The 16,656-nt window shown below is 45.1% G+C and overlaps 1 protein-coding gene across 7 annotated transcripts in view; it reads right to left on the minus strand.

The window, feature by feature from the left end:
- Nucleotides 1-14,751: 14,751 nt before the first annotated feature.
- ZHX2 (zinc fingers and homeoboxes 2) overlaps nt 14,752-16,656 on the minus strand; it is an 80,712-nt gene continuing 78,807 nt past the window's right edge. For all 7 annotated transcript variants that reach the window (XM_072851950.1, XM_072851954.1, XM_072851956.1 and 4 more), the window contains one exon: nt 14,752-16,030. The gene's annotated coding sequence lies outside the window, so the exon portion shown is untranslated. The remainder of the gene's footprint in view (nt 16,031-16,656) is intronic.

Here is a 16,656-nt window from a genome sequence, read left to right on the forward strand (position 1 = left end):
TTACTGTCTCTGTTTTGCTAAATCCTATTTCAGTTTAAGACAAGCCTTGTGATCTGCACATCTCTGGGGAATGTCTGACAGCTGCACTTTGGCACCACCTCCTGCTGTTGATAAAAGTACTCAAGAAAATGACCTGCTTTTGGGTGGGAGTCTTGTCTTCTCTGATCAGTTGCAAAATCATACAGGCATTTTCTTTGTTTCTGTTTATCACCATGAGTTTTGACAGTCTGTGTCCTTCCTGGGCTATTATCATTTTACAGCTTTTTTTTGTATACTTGATGATTCATTCTTTATTGTCCCCTGGGAGGAAGTATCCTTCTGCTCACCCTCAAACTTTGTGGGATTGATAGAGATCACTTACTTTTCCAGGGGTAAGCTTGGTATTCTGCAATACCCTCTCTCTGTCCAGCCAGATGTGCACAGCTGCCAGAACTCCTTTTGAGGCTCTTATCTCAACTGATTTGGAGACACACTGAGCATCATCTGAATGACTCTTCTGGTCCTCATCATTCATCTGACTGCACTTTTCCTGTTTGTTACCATAGAGGCCCCAAAGGAGATCATGGACTTGGTACATAAGGCACTGTGAATTTGTTGTGCTCCTTGAACTGGAAAGTCTTGGTCCATACTAAATGCACCAGATAGAACAGCGTGGCAAGTGTGCGCCTTTCAGTTTTGCTCCGGCTGCATAAAGAGTCAGTGGAAGAGCCAGGAATATGAAATCAAATGCTTCTAAAATGCTTAATCTTTCATTCCTATCACTTTGTCTTGGCGACAGCTCCTCTCTCAACACAACTTGGTAATGTGGTGTTGCCAGTGACTTAATGAGAAACTGGACTTGTTGCTTCATTCTGTCATCTAATCGCATTAGGAAAACTGAGAGGCTTTAATTTTCAGAATAGCATATTATTTGCAATACAACATAAGATTCTTCCTGTGTTTATATATCACTGTGTACCTTATCAGGGAGGAAGACTGCTTTGCCTTGATGGTTAAGGTATTGAGCTGGAGAGATACATACTAATTTACAGTCTGAAGCTTCTGATATTACAAGTCACCTAATGGCTTTGTAGTCCTGTTCTGCATCCATAAAACGAAGATGATTCATATTCTCCCTTGTTCTGTGGTAGGCTTAGGACGATGGATCAATTTGTACTTGCCGTAGTATGGCAGAGCACTAATTTTGGTGAAGATGTTCTTAGCATTGCCATTGCCTGCAGTAGTAAATGGCTTTTCTTGTTTTGTGTGTCCCTAGATTCTTGTTTTGCCATGGATGAAAGTGTGACTTGAAACTCAGAATTGAGTCTATTGTCATGGTTTTATTAATGAAGTTAAATATGTAATATCTGCATATTAAGCTTCAGAAGTACTTACATCTAAAAGGTGAGGATGTGCCGTTTTCTAGGGTTGAAAAGATTAAAAGATGTCAGCTGCTTATATTTTTCAAGCACACTTTTTTGGTGATGAAAGGAGTTCTGTTCGCAGCAGTGGCTCACCCTTTTATCATCTGGAACATGATCTAGGAGGAGTGATTACAACACTTGTGAGCAAAAGTTGCATAAAAGGAGCTGTAACTGGGATGCTGGCAAGGCCTCTGCAGAATCTTGTTGATGTTTGGGGAAAAAAGTGATGATGAAACCTTAATTCTGGTGCTTGGAGGTGGTTTGGTTTTTTTGTTTTGGTGTTTTTTTTTCCTCCAGAGGACAAAGCCCTTGCAAAATGCCATTAGAGCTCAAATGGGCTCTTAAGGCCAAGTTTCTCTGGACTGCTAACCATCAGCCATAGGTCTCCCACGATGAAGATCATGGCAACTGGAGGCAGTGTTTGAAAACAAAACCACCACAAGCAGTCATCTTCCATCTGAATGTTTACATTTATTTCTTAAAAGAAACGTGTATTTAGTCCCTGGACTGGCCACAGATTAAAGGACAGCAGGTAGATCCCTGTATTAATGGCTTCATTGACTTGTCATTGTAACCAGAGGTGTGAGGATGCTTGCCTGCACCAACCCTTGGGCTTGCCAAGCCGCCTGGTAAATCTCTTCACACCACAGAGTTTAGGTCACCTTGTGATAGCTAGTTAAATGTAGAAAGCTTCTTTGCGTAATGTTTCCTTTTGCTTTCAAGTTAGAGTATTGGTTAGCTGTAGTTAACCCTAACAGACCCCTCAGCCTGTTTTAAAATCAAAACACCCTCACGTACTCTACTACGACACTCTTAGTCACGTGGTTTAGTTTTAGGTAGTCCTGCAAGGAGCAGGGAGTTGGACTTGATGATCCTTATGGGTCCCTTCCAACTTGAGATGTTCCATGATACTCCAACTGGAAAGGCTTTTTGTAGCACTTGTCTTCATGAAGGCTTACTTGACTGGCAGCGCTCAGTGTTGGTGCTGTAAAAGCTCGAGCAGGCAGTTGGGTAGGAAGTTGTTTCACAATCATAAGAGGGGAGAAGATTAGGGGATCTTCCCATTGCCTGTCCCTCCCTGTGCAGTGGGCCAGTGTGCTTTTCTCTTGGATTAGGCTGGAGGGGCTCTTGCCTTGCAGTCCATACAGTGCCCCTCCTGCATAGTGCTGTTCTATACATAGGAGAGGGTCTCAGCTCACTGCGATCAAAACTGTTTAGGTTGCCTGATGCTTGGGCAGTGGTGTGTGCTTATAGCCCCAGGCTGTGGGGAGTGAATATTGTGACAGAGGAATGCAACTCAGGTTATGTCATTGCTGCTTTTTTTTTTATGAAAACACAGCATGTGTATGGTGTTGGTGGATGTATGAGGTAGAGAAGCCCAAGGTACCGATTTTTGGAATAAAAAATATTTTAAATTGGTCAGGAAGGGATCTAAAGATGCTGAGAAATTGGTTTTTAACTGGAGTTGAGAATAGGAAAAAGGACTGTATTCATTGTCTGATCAAAGAATGTTTTTCAAAGTGCTTTTTCCCCAACATGGGCTCAGAAGTGGCAATCTCCGCTCAGGCTGCAAAGCAAAGCAATGCCTGTCTCTGTCCTCATCTACTGAATCCTTAACCCCACAGCGGATGGAGGGGCAAGGTGAGACACTGTTTAGTATTTGTACCCACAGCTGGACTCAGCGGATAAGCCTTTCACTGGAAGGAAGCCTTGAGCACGTGCCCGTAACTGCTTTACCTGTCTTTTTAAGCACTTGCTTGTTCACTCTGAACTGCCTGTGCTTAGTGCTGTTGCGACTTTCAGCAATTGCAAAAAGAAAATGGCAATGTGTGTGCCTTCGGCATCAGCCTTGTTTGTTTTAGGGGCTCAGGCTAAGGAGTTAACTGTAACCAATGTTTAATGTTTCAGTATTTTCACTTAGGAGCTTTTACGTACAGATTAATTGTCTTAAAAGCTGATTCAAAGCCCAGACGCTAGAGGGTTTGGGGTTTTTAATGTATAAACGAGTAGGAAAGTTAGTCTTGTCTTGTTCTCTGTTGTGTCTCGCCCTTCTTCCCCAAGGTATGTAATTTAAGATAAAAATCCAATTAATGTTGAAAAAGTACAGCAAAGATTCTGGGGCAGCATCAAGAAGCTCAAACATCCCAAAGTTTTATGCAACTGATGGCATAAAGAGCTTTTATTATTCTTTCAGCCCTTGTGTTGTGTGAATTCAGAAAACACATTAAATCTTGCAGGAATTTATATTCTTAGAAGATCCTGGACAGGATCTATGAGCAGGAAAGCAAGAATTTTGCAAGAGTTCAAACTTCTGCTGAAATTAGAAGTGCTCTGGATCATGCAGTACAGCAATATTTACTTTTTTTTCTATTCTACAGCTCTGTCTTAGGTTTGTATATTGCTAAGCGCAGTCTGCACTTGTTCACAGGGACGAATGTACTCCTCTCTAGCTGTATCAATGTCTGGTTTGGCTTTAGTAGTCCAAGGTGCATGTAGCCAGGGGCAGGGGCTCCCCAAGCAGACCAGCACACCTAAACACAAAAAAAAATCTGTGGGAATGGAGTTAAGAGGAAGGAGAGAGGAGTGTCAGGCATGACCTGACAGTCAGCTTTCTCTGTTTGACTTTCCTTAGTTGGCTGTGTTGAGCTGGTGGGGTTGTACAACCTGGATGGGAGTAGGACAGACAAGGATGAAGATGTGGCTGAATCGTTTTGAGGAGGCCTTGGTTTGGCACCTCTTGGGTACAGCCTTTCCCAGGGAGTTTCAGGGATGTCTCTTGGGATGTAAACTGCTGTTCCTGAAGGCTGTAGAGGGGAAGGTAGCTCCTAATATGAAAATAAAGGGGCAAAACCTCAGTGTGTGTGGAGGGAAGGTTCCTAGCTGGAGACAGGCTTGCATGTGCTTGCAGCATGCGCTGGTTTCACTGGAATAGTATCAGAAAGAAATTCTGTGTGTGGTGGGGACTGTTTGCGCAATGTGAGAACATTTCATTTGGAGGATTCTGATGAGGATGAAATGCTTCAGGTTTTTATTTCTAAAATGACTTTTCAGTTAGGTTAGAAGATATGGGTTTTCTGTTTGCTTTTAGAGCTCAAATCAACCCTTAAAAGCTGAAATCAGAACCTACTATTTTGATTGGAGCAGAACACTTCCACAGCCTTTGTTTCCAAAAGTGTTGTGGTGGTGGCTTTTCACTGCAATAAGTAAAAAAATTTGATATTTGTGACTCTTGCCTGAGACAGGACTTGCACGTTGGAAAAAGGCCTAACTTGGATCATTGTCAACAGGTTTCTATCTCCTTTGCTCTGTGAGCAGAGAATACTTGCAGAGGTTTAAGAACATATAGCTTCTGGGTGGAGAGTTTCTGCATTCCTGGTGAAAGCTTCCTAGCATTTCTGCTGCTCTCATTGGGGTAGTTACAATCCAATTTTTAGTTTTCCTGTATATTTTAGTTAGACCACTATTATTTCATTTAAATCTTCCTTCCCTCTTTTTGATCTGAAACTGTACTCAAAGAATTAGGTCCAAATGTAATGTTTCACAATAGCACAGGAAGAAGAGGAGGGATATTCTCAGCTCTCCTGCATCAAGCCTGCACCCGCTGCCTGTGTTCTGCAGAGGCAGGGAAGACTTACAGGAATCATCAGATGCACCTGCAAAATGTAAATCCTCATCACTTCAGAAAGCCTGAGCGGGCTGGAACAGGGACTCTTCATCCATTGCCTGCTGTGACAGCCATCATATATAAAGAAGAGCTCCAAACCATTTTCAGAAGTTGAGTCTTGATACTTAAAATCATGTGCCCAGTAGCAATATTGGTTTTATAGCAATTTATAATCTTTTCTTGTCTCTTCTGTTGGCTGTCATGCAGGCAGTAAATTACCAACTTCTCCCTTTTATTTTTTTTCTCCCCCATAGGTGATAACCAGTTTAATACCTCTTCCCTTGCTTACATCCATCTCTGTTTTCCAGATACCAGCTACTTGTTCTCTCCGATGGTCTGTCAAATGTAACTAGTTAAACACAGGAGTAATTGCCCTCAAATACCATAACGTGCTTTTGGAGCCTGCTGCTGCTATTTCAGAAGAGCTTTTGTGCTTTCAGTCTTACCCCTTTTTTTTTCTTTTAGCTGCGTTAACTGAGTGTCTAATGAATTCTCCAAACCTTCTCCTTGTTTCTGTTCCTCAGAGCCACCCCATGAAGATGTGCATAGGCTGCTTTGGGAGCAGAGGGGAGTGTGAAGGGCCATGGCAATGGCATGTCATTGCAGACATAGCACTCCTCCCAAGCAGAGGGGAAGCTATCATTAACCAAATGGTGAGCTCTGCTTCTCACCTGGACTGTCTGGCACTGGAAGGTCTCACCAGGCTGTGGAGTCCTTGGACAGTCAATTGCCTTCAGGAGAGATGGATTTTTGGGGTTCACAGAGCCACCTGTTAAGAAACAGCTTTTCTCATCTCTAACAATGTGTTTTCCCCTCTCTTGGACCCATCACAATGTCTTTTCAAATAATGGATTCTTCTGTGTAATGTATTTTTTAAGAAAAGAAGAAAAAGCAAGAGCAATTGATACAGATTGATGCCACTTAACCTTCCTAGGCAAGGTGATAGTGGCATTGAAGGAGAAAAATCCTCTATCAATCAGAGGTATACATGGTGTGGTGATATTGCACTTGAAGGTCTAGTAAAGCTCTAAGAAGTGTATCAGTCTAATTTCTTGAAAGCAGACAGATAACAATAGGCCCTAGAGCTGTATTATTTGGTTGAGTAGCTAAGTGGATAAGGGGACGTTTTAGCTGGATGCAATCCCTGTGCTGAAGGATCTCAGATAGCTCTGTAGCTGCTATTAGAGCACAGCTCACAGGGACCAAATAATTACTGTATAATTTAATGCCAATACAAACAACATAAGCTAATGCATTCACTCCCCTATAGAAATGCTTTGTCCTCTAAATCTACTCCCGACGGTTCCTCAAAGTCATCCTACGGCTTTCCGTGTCCCCTTGTGCATCTTAAATGAGATCAGTAACTTCCTAGGCTGGCTCTAGTGGAGTGGCTTGCTTCACAGAGCTGCTCTCTGAAGCCGAAAGCAATGCAATCCTGAGGAAATCCTGCTGAGTAAGGAGAGTTTCTGTTAATGTGTAATCGAGTCGTGATAAGACCAGCTAATAAAGATAAGGTTCTCAACAAGTGGCACAGGACAATGAGCAGGGAAATGGAGTATGGAAAACTGATTAATCGTGACCCCTGGCTGCATTGTTCAAAGAAAAAACCACCCTGAAGAGGATGCATGGGCATGTTACTGAAGGGGAGGGAGAGCAGGAGGAGTCTAGGGAAGAGAATAGCAGGAAAGCGATTGTACCTCTGCAACCGTGAAGGCAGCACCCTGACCCTGGGGAAGGCTATCAAAGAATAGTTTAGCCTTGATGCCTCCATAGCTGAAAGGACAGAGGGAATTAAATCCCACTCATGTGGGTCAGTTTGCTTTCAATGCGTGGAGATGGGCTTGTTCCTGCTCACTCTCTGGGGGGCTTTGGTGGAACGCAAGGGGCCAGGCAGCAGAGGAGCCCGGGACGAGCACTCTGCTCTGGAAGAGGCTGTCGGCAGGGGCTGGAGCAGTGGGGCAGGGCTGTGCGTCCCCCCCAGCCAGAGCGAGGGGCAGGACAGGACCAGGCATCTCCTTTATCCTTGGTGATCTTTCACTTGGCGCTATTGCCGCTGCCAAGATAACTCACACTGGGTATGCACCTCGCTGTATTGCTGCTATTGTTTTGACCCAAGCTAAGTTCATCTGTGGGCCAAATCACTAGGGCCAGCACTCCCAATTCACTTGCTGTCTATAAAGCTTTAATCTTTTCCCCTTTCAGAGGAGTATCTTAAAATTGCAAGCTATGCTCAAGTAGATGCTAAAAGGTAAGCTTACTTGCTCTTAGATGTTCCCTGCTGGGCAGGGAGCAATGCTAAACCGTATGTTGCCCAAATGAGGGCAATTCTGTGGACTTGCATTTATCTCTGACTATGCCACTGTGTGTCAGGCTTCAGCTTTGCTACGTGTTTGCCAGAAAACAGCCACTGACTGGTACTGCAACCCCAGTAAAGACCTGGTGAACACAGGGGCGGGAGGGGAGAACGCTGGAAGAAAGAAGTATATTGGTGCCCTGGGCTGCAAGCCCTCTTTCTGAATAGCAGCAGCAACAGATAGGACGTGGGCATAATTTGTTTTTTCCCCACCCCGTACATCTGTCTTGCAACCTCAATGGTGATGGTTTGAAGAAGCTGGTAGTCTTGGTCATATCTGAAGCATTGATCTAGTGTTGAACAAGCATAAGTGTCAATTAAGAAATAGCTATCTGCACATGATGGTTCAGGAAGAACATCATTCCAAAGAAGCGCTGATCTTTCTTGTCTGTGAGTTTGTTTCTTGACTTGCTTAGGTACTGGTGCCTGTGGTTCAGGAGTAGCAAATTAAAATCAGTTATGCAAGGCATAGGAAGTAGGGCGGTTCTAGCTCGTATCAAGAAATGGATGGTAGAAGCCTGATAAGCTCTGCGTAGCTCTTATATTTAATTTTATGCTTGTTACATTAAAAAAAAATTAATGCTGTGATGATGAATTAAGAACTTCAGTGTGCAGGATGCTGAGGAGACATTGATTTTGGCTCTACCACCAGAGAACTAGGACGAGGCTCGCCGAGTATTGCTGAAAGAGTCTGTTAGAAACAGGCCAGCAGGAGCTGTTCATGTAAAAACTGCCCCATGCCTGTGTCCTCCAGTTCTTCTGCAACTGTTTAGGTAAATCAGAAGCTCTTGCCAGAAAGTCGGGATTAGGAGCAGAGCTAGGAGTTACGATGCTGGCAGGCTGAGGCTGCAGATGGCCACAAACAGTGGCTCTGGGAGAGGTGGGAATTGCTCTTTTTCAGAAAGGGTGTCAACACTACGGTGAAAATTTAAACGCCGTGTGATTTTGCTTGTTGAAGGTCAGTGCGGCAGCATCTGCAGCTATTCTGAATTGGTGGGTGGTGCTTTTACTGAGCGAAACCATTTCTCTCCTGCCAAGGGCCACCTGGAAGTTATTTGTGAGCAGAGGAGGAAAGCTTCAGCAACCTATATGACTTCAGTTCCCAAGTCACTTGTATTTTAAAAAAAAAAATCTCCTTCTGAACGAATAAGGGGAAGGTAAGGGACTCAATAAAACAATTTAACCCCCTGAAAGGCCAAACACATCATCAGTAAGCCCGTTCTGCGGCATGCCTTGCTGCTGCCCAGCTGAGGACAAAGCTCTGAAGACATCCTTCAGTGCCACCACCCCACTGCCTGCTTGCTCGGGGAGAGGCGTACTTCATCTTTGTTTAGATGCTGAAATGCCCTTCAAAGCAAAATTGCCAGAGAGGAGGTGGTTTGGAGATAAATTTGCATTTGGCAAACCCCATTCTGTGCTGCGGGGCTGTAATGTGCAGTGGTGACGGTAGCCGGCACTCTGGGACGGTGCTTAATGCAATTACACGGCGGCGCTTCGTGGCCAGCACTGATGCTTGGCCCCGTGTCCTTCCCTCAGACGGCATAAAATTGGTGTCTGTGAGTCCGAAAAGAGAGCTGTGCTGCCCAGGTTCAAGCGTAGGCCAAGTATGAAGAAAGCAAAACAAAAAGCGGCCTCCTGTGATTTAGACGAGCAAAATTACCGTGCTGGAGGACAAAACGGCGCTCTTTGGGTGAGTGCTTATCGTTCTTGAAGCTGGCACAGCAGAGCAGAGCAGCCCATGCTTCAAAAAGCGAAGTAATTAATTCTCCTTGCTCCCAGCCGCAGCAGTCTCCGTTGTGCAATGCTGCACCGCAACTGGGCATGGGGAAACTTTCTTTCCAATCAAAAGAAGTATTCATTTTTTTGCTCTGACACAGCAGGGTTGGTCTTCCTTTTAATATTACTGAAGACAATGTCTGCCTTGCCTTTCCATGACCTTCAGCGTGTGGCTTTGTGTTAAAATTTCCATCCCCCCACATTCAAATGCTGGCATTAAAAAGAAAAAAAAAAAGATTAAAATTCCTTTTGTTTAAATCCCTAATAGGGAGCCTTATAGCATGCTGCCCTTCGGACACGGGGATAGGGCTTGTGCTCCTGGCTCTGGGCTCTTCACCTGGGCTCTGCTGGCATTGTGGAGAGCGGGTCAAACCCATGGACCCCCCACCCAGACCTGGGTGCTCTCTGCCTGCTCTTTGTCCAGCTGTAGTTGAAGCCTGGTGGTAGCTGAATTTGAGCTGGAGAACAGGTTTGGAGCTGTGCTTCCCAGTCTGGGGTACTTCTGCTCTCCCTCTGTATAATGGGGCTAATGGTGCCAAAACCACTGGCATCCTATTTCTGTCACAGCTGCTCCAGATGTGTCCCTCGCTCTTAGCATGGGCAGTTCCTGCCTCTCCATCTCCAAATGTGTCACAAGTAATAATTAATAACAACATCAGTTGATCAAATTCAGTGCTGATTTAAATTCCTGGTTGCAGGGAGTCTCCCTGGCTTTTCAGGGCCAGCTACCCTGCTGCAACCTCCCCTTGCCTGGAGGCAGTTTTGGGGGAGAGCATGGGGGGAACAGGGCCCTGCAGGTGAGGCAGCAGCCGATGGGGCTCAGTGATTGAAGCTACGACCAGCCCAAGTGAAAGTAAATGTTCAAAAGTGCCTTGGGAGAACCTGGAGCAGAGTTGTAGGCAACAGACCATCAGAGAGCAGCCAAATAAGCCTGAATTTGTATGAAAACCTGGCTACAATGAATAGGTGTTGGGGAAGATCCCTTTATGAAGAGGTTTAACAGTCGGGCGGTAAGACATGATGCTGCTGTTTAACATGTGTCTTGGGAGTCCATCGAGGCAGGAGGCAAAGTCAAGCATTTCCACCTCGCCAGAGAACTGCATCATCATTCACCAGCATTAGCTGACGGCCCCAGCGCTGAGATGAGAGGGACTGCCGGGGTGATGGGATGACAAAAAAGCAAAATATGTCAGATACGAACATTTAGGTACAGATATATGTTAAATGCCACCATGTGGCAAAATGCCTTTTGGTATTAGTGACTTCACGTGAGCAGTTTGGAGAGGCCACAGAGGCTGAAGGGCTCCTCTCAAGCTGAGGAGATAGTGATGCTCTTAATACCAAGATGGATTTAATCACATGTGTGTGCTAATGTGTTATAAAGCACCCTGGGGCATGCCATGAGCTCCTGCTTTAAAGGGAGGAGAAATTCCCCCTCCCTGGGAATAGAAGAGCAGCTGCAGCAGTGGCCAGAGATGCCAGCTGGGCTGGGGGGAGCACCTGGCACCTCCTGCGGGGGCCCCCAAAATGGCCAGGGTCACTGGAAATAGGAGACAGAGGGAAGATATTTAGGGAGAGACTTAAAGGTGGAGGGGGTTAAGGCAGGAAGGTGAAAGCTGCACTGGGGAAGAGGGGTGGCCCGGTGGGATTGTGTGGGATGTGGGTCCCAAAGGAGCCCCAGTCCCGCCTCACTCATTTCTGCCCTTGTGTCTTTGCCTCTTGGAGAGGGAAAGGCTTTGTGTGAAAGAATAAGAAACGCCAATGAAATGGCAATGATTTGATACAAATATAAAATGAAGCTTCCTTGCTGGAAGTCAAGACAAGGCCAAGCTGAACTCCAGCTCTTGCCTTTAGCACATTTATTCTGCAGTCTTGTGAATAACTACATATGTCTCAGTTTCTCTGTCCATAAACTCAGGTTAATGGTATTATTCCTTTAACTATCTCATAGATGTGTTGCAAACCCAATGATTTTTTAATTAAGATTGCTGCATGCTAAATTTTACATGGTATATTGCACTGGGATGATACAGACTTTTAAGAAAGAAAAAAAGGAGCAAGGAGAGGATGAGTTTGTGTATTGAAGAAGCTTCATAGATGTCCCACTGACTGTGCACGAGCCAATTTGCTGGCTGTGTGGTTTTCACAGTACACTTAAATTATGAAAATTGTAATATAATTAGAACTACCATTTTGGCGCATCAGGTCTGATGGAAATAACAAAACAATGGGAAAAAAACCCTGCTTTTGCTTACTGTGCTCAAGATGTGTGCTGTGTGATTGGGTCTGACAATTACCCGGTCACTCAGCTCTTACCTCCATCCTCACTAGAGCTTGCAATAATCTGATAGGGATATGGTTCAAATGCGGAACACCTGACAAGCCCTGCCTCGGTTTTTATGCTGCTTTTTCATTCCTTCGTTGCGTACCTCGCGTTCTCTTACTCTTGATACATTCGCTTTTCCTGCTGTGCTATGAATATTTTCGGAATTATGCTTGAGAACCACAGGCCCCATTCATAACAGCTTTCCATTAGTTACTGCCCAAATGAGTACAGAAGCCCTCCCTTTTGCTGAACTAAATGGTCTCAGGTCTCTCTTTTTCTTCAGGAGATTATTTTAAAAGTTCCTTTCCATCACTGGTGTGCTCTTTCCTTGCTATCAGGATGCCAAATGGACTTCCTACAATATTGGCTTACGTGCCTTCAAAATTAATTATTTTTCCCCCTTCTGTAAGCTAATAAGATTTCAGGATGTGTCTTTTTGCTACCTAACAATATCTGAGGGCTACAAGAAGATGGTAGGGAAAGTTTCAGTGATTAGATTTCTGCTAATGGCGAATATAATGCATAACTATTACTTAGCTTGGTTGCCGTTTTACATGTGTATTTCTCTAGATTTTAAGTTATCACCACATAATTATCGTTATGGTCATAATCACTCAGATTTCTTGCATAACCCAGCACTTCCCCCCCAGCCTGTGATGGTCCACGTGGTGCTGGGACACCCCTTCTTCTGAGAGTGATCCTTGCAACTGCTGGGCTTCACCCTGCAGATGCAGGCTCCCTGCACCACTGGCTGGCTGACTTTCAAAGCAATGCATTAAATGAAATTCCCAAAGGTCAACACTGGAGATTTGAGGTTAGAAATGGTGCCACTGCAGCAATGTGGTTGAAAAGTGAAGAGCTTTTTTTTTCCTTAAAAAAAGAAAAAAGGATTTGTGAAAAACAAATCATTTAGGCTGCAAAGAAAGAGATTCATACATGCTGAAGTTTCTGCCCCAAAACTTCCTGAGGTCAGGTTGGATGGGGTTTTGAGCAACCTGATCTAGTGAAAGATGTCCCTGCCCATGGCAGTAGGGTGGGATGAGATGATCTTTGAAGGTTCCTTCTGACCCAAACCGTTATATGATGCTTTTATTCTATGCTGAGTGGCCTCTCACCATGATCCCATTTAATAAAGTGTCTGTCTGATCTGTCCTAAATTGTACCTGTGTTATTACATGCTTGGAGTCCCCAGATCTCTGACAGCAATTAAGGAGCTAACGGCAGCTCATTTAGTGAGCAGCACCCTTCCCAGCTTCTTATGGACTAGGCAGGAGAAGTAATGTGTGTATATATTGAAAACCCATCCTCTTGTCCACATACAAGCAGACTAAATTAAGAAAGTAGAAGCCACATAATTCAAGTCATTCCCAGCTTCTGAGTGATGGATTTTTCTACAAGCCACATTACAGAAAAAAGGTGTTGCACAAGTGCAAAAAAAAGTTGGGGGGGGGGGGGTTTGTGTGTGTATGTTTTTTTGTGTGAACTAGATTTCCTCCGATTAGAACATTTCAAGAGACTTAGGTTAAAATACGTTGTGAAAGCTATCAATCAAAACCTAAGCAGCAGGGACTGCTGGTCCCGGGGGACCCTGCCCAGGAAAGGCTGTTCTGAGCCATCCCCTCGCTGCGGGGCTTCACTGGGCACAGGGCCCCGCTCTCAGCCACGCACCGTGGTGCAAATGCCAGGCTCCTGCACCAGGGAAGCAAGGCTGTGCAGGAGGAAACTCGGTGTCAGCAGCCTGTTTTCATCCGTGTCCAACGAAACCCCACGGCCAAGGCCGTCCCTAATGGCCACCGCGTACAAACAATGTCCCGATTGTGCCTCGCCGCTTGGACTCTCCTAGAAACGCAGTCACTGCGGCAGTATTAATTCAAAACAAAGCCTGCTTGCAATGCCCAGTTTGTGAACCCATTCCAGCAGCCACACTGAAGCAATCTTTGTGGGAACCTGGGTTGTTTTAAGCTTAAAAAAAAGGGGGCCACTGGATCAGCTTTCCCTGATGAAACCTGGTGTCTGAAGGTTTGGTATCACACCGCAACCTGCCTGCACAAACCTACCCGTTGCTGCCGTTCTGCTGACGCCGGCGAAGTCCATGCCAGTCTTTTGCAAGCCCGTTTGTTTGCTGTGGGAGAGCTTCAGCTTTATTATCTGTGCGATGACAGGCTCCAGGGCCACTGCTATTGTTTTATTTGAATTGCAGAGATCTTAAAGCGCCCCAGTCCTGGCCCCTAATCCTGCTGTGTCTGGGGCTGCACAAATACAGGAAAAACCCAGGTGGGTCTTGTTCTTCCCAAACCTCCTGCTGAGCTCCCTGGGAGCGCTGCTGGTTAAGCAAAGTAGGTCAGTGCTCCAGACACACAGACGTACGCGCACATCAGATAGGAGAGATGCAAACGGGAATATTAAGCCGCCAAGTGGCTGTTACAAACTCTGCACAAGGGCAATTAAATTATTAGCATCCTTTCATGTAAAGCAAAGCAGACAAAAGTGGCAATTAGTTTGAGTTACAACTTTGGAGTGCTGGAGGATCATCCTTGGTGGCATTTTCGTTTTTTGCCACCTGGCACTTGCATCCATCGATTTGACAACCCATGCAGGGGTTACAGACGTGACTGTGTGGGCATCTGCCTCCGCACACGCAAGAGTACAATGCACAGTGCCGTGTGTGATGGACACGTGCATACCCACTGCCAGGCTGCCCTTGCCCGTGGAGGAGCCGAGGTTGCTTCCCCACCTCTTGCCGTTGGCCCATGACATGCAAATGCAGCGAGCACAAGCACTGCCCCAGTTACTTCTTTTCAGCGATGAACCAGACAACTTTATCGTAAGGAAAGTTGCTGAGCACTCACTGCTGCCCACTGCAAACCTGCCTCAACACTTAAATGTTGTGCTGATGATTAATAATTCCATATGGGTGAGTCATGGGGATGGTTTCATTCATTCATTCAGGTTGTGATTGCAACCAAAATAAAGCCATCCCCAAATCCCGATTCCCAGGCACTATTCTCGTGGAGTAGTGCCCTGGTGCAGGGAACAGCCATCTAACACCAGGGAAATAAATTGCAGTAGTTCACCAAGTTCATTTTAATCTGGTTAGTGTTTGCCAAGCCGATTACTGCAAACCCAGTTAAAATCCTAATCGTGGCTCTAAAGACACTGAGCTCTTGTGCACCAAGGAGTTTAAATGGAATAAAAATAAAGAAAAAAAGAGACAAGAAAAAGGTTACCAAAATGTTTAGCCTTTGTTTTATTGAGTTACAACAAATGAGCAACAAGTTAGAAAAGTTGGATTTATTCAAACTCCCTAGCATCATATTTGTGCAGCGTACTGAAAGGTGGGTAAGGCTTCCGAACCCAGCTCGTCAGAGGAATGCACCGGACGGCTCTTGCACCCGCTTGCCTACACACCCACACTCCCACTCTCCCTCCTCCTCCTCACACGTGCATGGACAGACACCCCCACACAAATCCAAATTAGCAGTGTTTGAAAAAAAGAGCACTCGGGAACCTAGGACTGATCTAAAAATTTAGTGGCAAGGATTAATCAGAAATTTCTGTTGTGTGCTACAACATCTAAAGCTGGAGGGCAGACTGTTGGTTACAGTGTCCATCGTTGTACCAGCCAAAGAAACACAAACAAGTTCGGATTATGAAGCATCTTAATTTCCTTGCTCTGACCCCTCTAGGGGTTGTACTGCATGTTTAAACAAAAAGTGCTAAAAAAACCCACCAACAACAAAAGGCATTCTCGCCCAATCTTCAGAAACCCTCAGCTGGGGCTGGCTTGTGAAAAGTGAAGTACAGGAGCTGGAGAAGACTCGCCTTGTAGGAGCATGGAAAAGCTGAGACTTAAATACTTCAACCAGTAGCAGGTGGCCATAAAACAAAACAAAAAAGTCAAAACAACAAGGAAAAAACCAAATCCCAACCACTCCAGAATGACCCTCCCCAACCCCATAACGCATTTAAGTGGGCTGAAACATAAACCGGGGCGAGGATCTGGGCTCAGACGTTGATCCGCACCAACGAGACTCCAAAAGATTGCAAATCTGTCTTAAAACACTTTAGAAAAAATTCTCCTCTCCCTCCCCCACAAAAGACACTTCCCTCCCTCAAACCAACCCCCAAATTTTGCAATGGCATTATATGCAAGAATAACTTGCACCTATTAAAAAGTTAACAAAACTTCCACGTTGTACAAATCTGTTCCAGTAGAGGAAGAGGCTGGGCAGGAAAGTGGGTGGGAGAGAAGCTAAGGAGAAACCTATGTACAAGGACCCTTTTCTCTTTCTTTCTTTTCTTTTTTAATGCAGTAGTAGGACTTTGGCACTACAAACGATCCCATGATGATGCTCCACGAGAGTATTTCTTGCTGTGCCTCCGCAAATGCGGTTTGAGACTTGGAGTTGCAACACGCTATCTCACCCCAGGCAGGAAAATAGAGTTTTCTTCTATTTTCAGACAGCATTTCCCCTTCAACGTCAGGACACTGCAGCTGAGGAGTACCCCTGCAAAAATTATAAAAGCAGCATATTATTTTTGAAGGCACTATGAACAACTATTTGAGCTGTCAACTAACATGCCGTCCAGTTTACATCCCTGCACATGCGGTAGGACTGTATTTTGTATTAACCATACCCTGAAGCCTATGCGTTATCACAACCTGATGCTGCAGTAGGGTGCCAGATTTTTGTTGTATGTAACACCCAGCTTATAAGCCCCTATAGATATCTAACAGGGACATACAGCCCAGCCTTGACTCTGCTGATCCCTCACTACTATTCTATACACCTCAGGCAGATCCTCATGCTGGCTCAAAGACGATGTGCACATGGGTTGGGGACAGCCACTTTGCAACCACAGGACAGATGGTGCTAAAAGCAAGATGACTTCAGGTCTTTCTTCCCCAGTAAATCCTCTCATTAAATACTTTTTTTGCATAGTTTTAGAAAATAATTATACAAACTGCAAGCCAGTGGAAAAAATTGCATGTGCTTGTGTTCTGCAGAGCAGCACCCTGGCTCCGCTACAACTCCTGCACCTACATAAAGGCTGCACTATGCACCAGAGATTAAAAAATAACCCCAAAAAACCCAACCTTCAAATGCTCACCCACCTACGCATATCACCAGTT

The sequence above is a fragment of the Ciconia boyciana genome, chromosome 2 (assembly GCF_034638445.1).
Source record: "Ciconia boyciana chromosome 2, ASM3463844v1, whole genome shotgun sequence".
In the NCBI taxonomy this organism is placed as follows: domain Eukaryota; kingdom Metazoa; phylum Chordata; class Aves; order Ciconiiformes; family Ciconiidae; genus Ciconia; species Ciconia boyciana.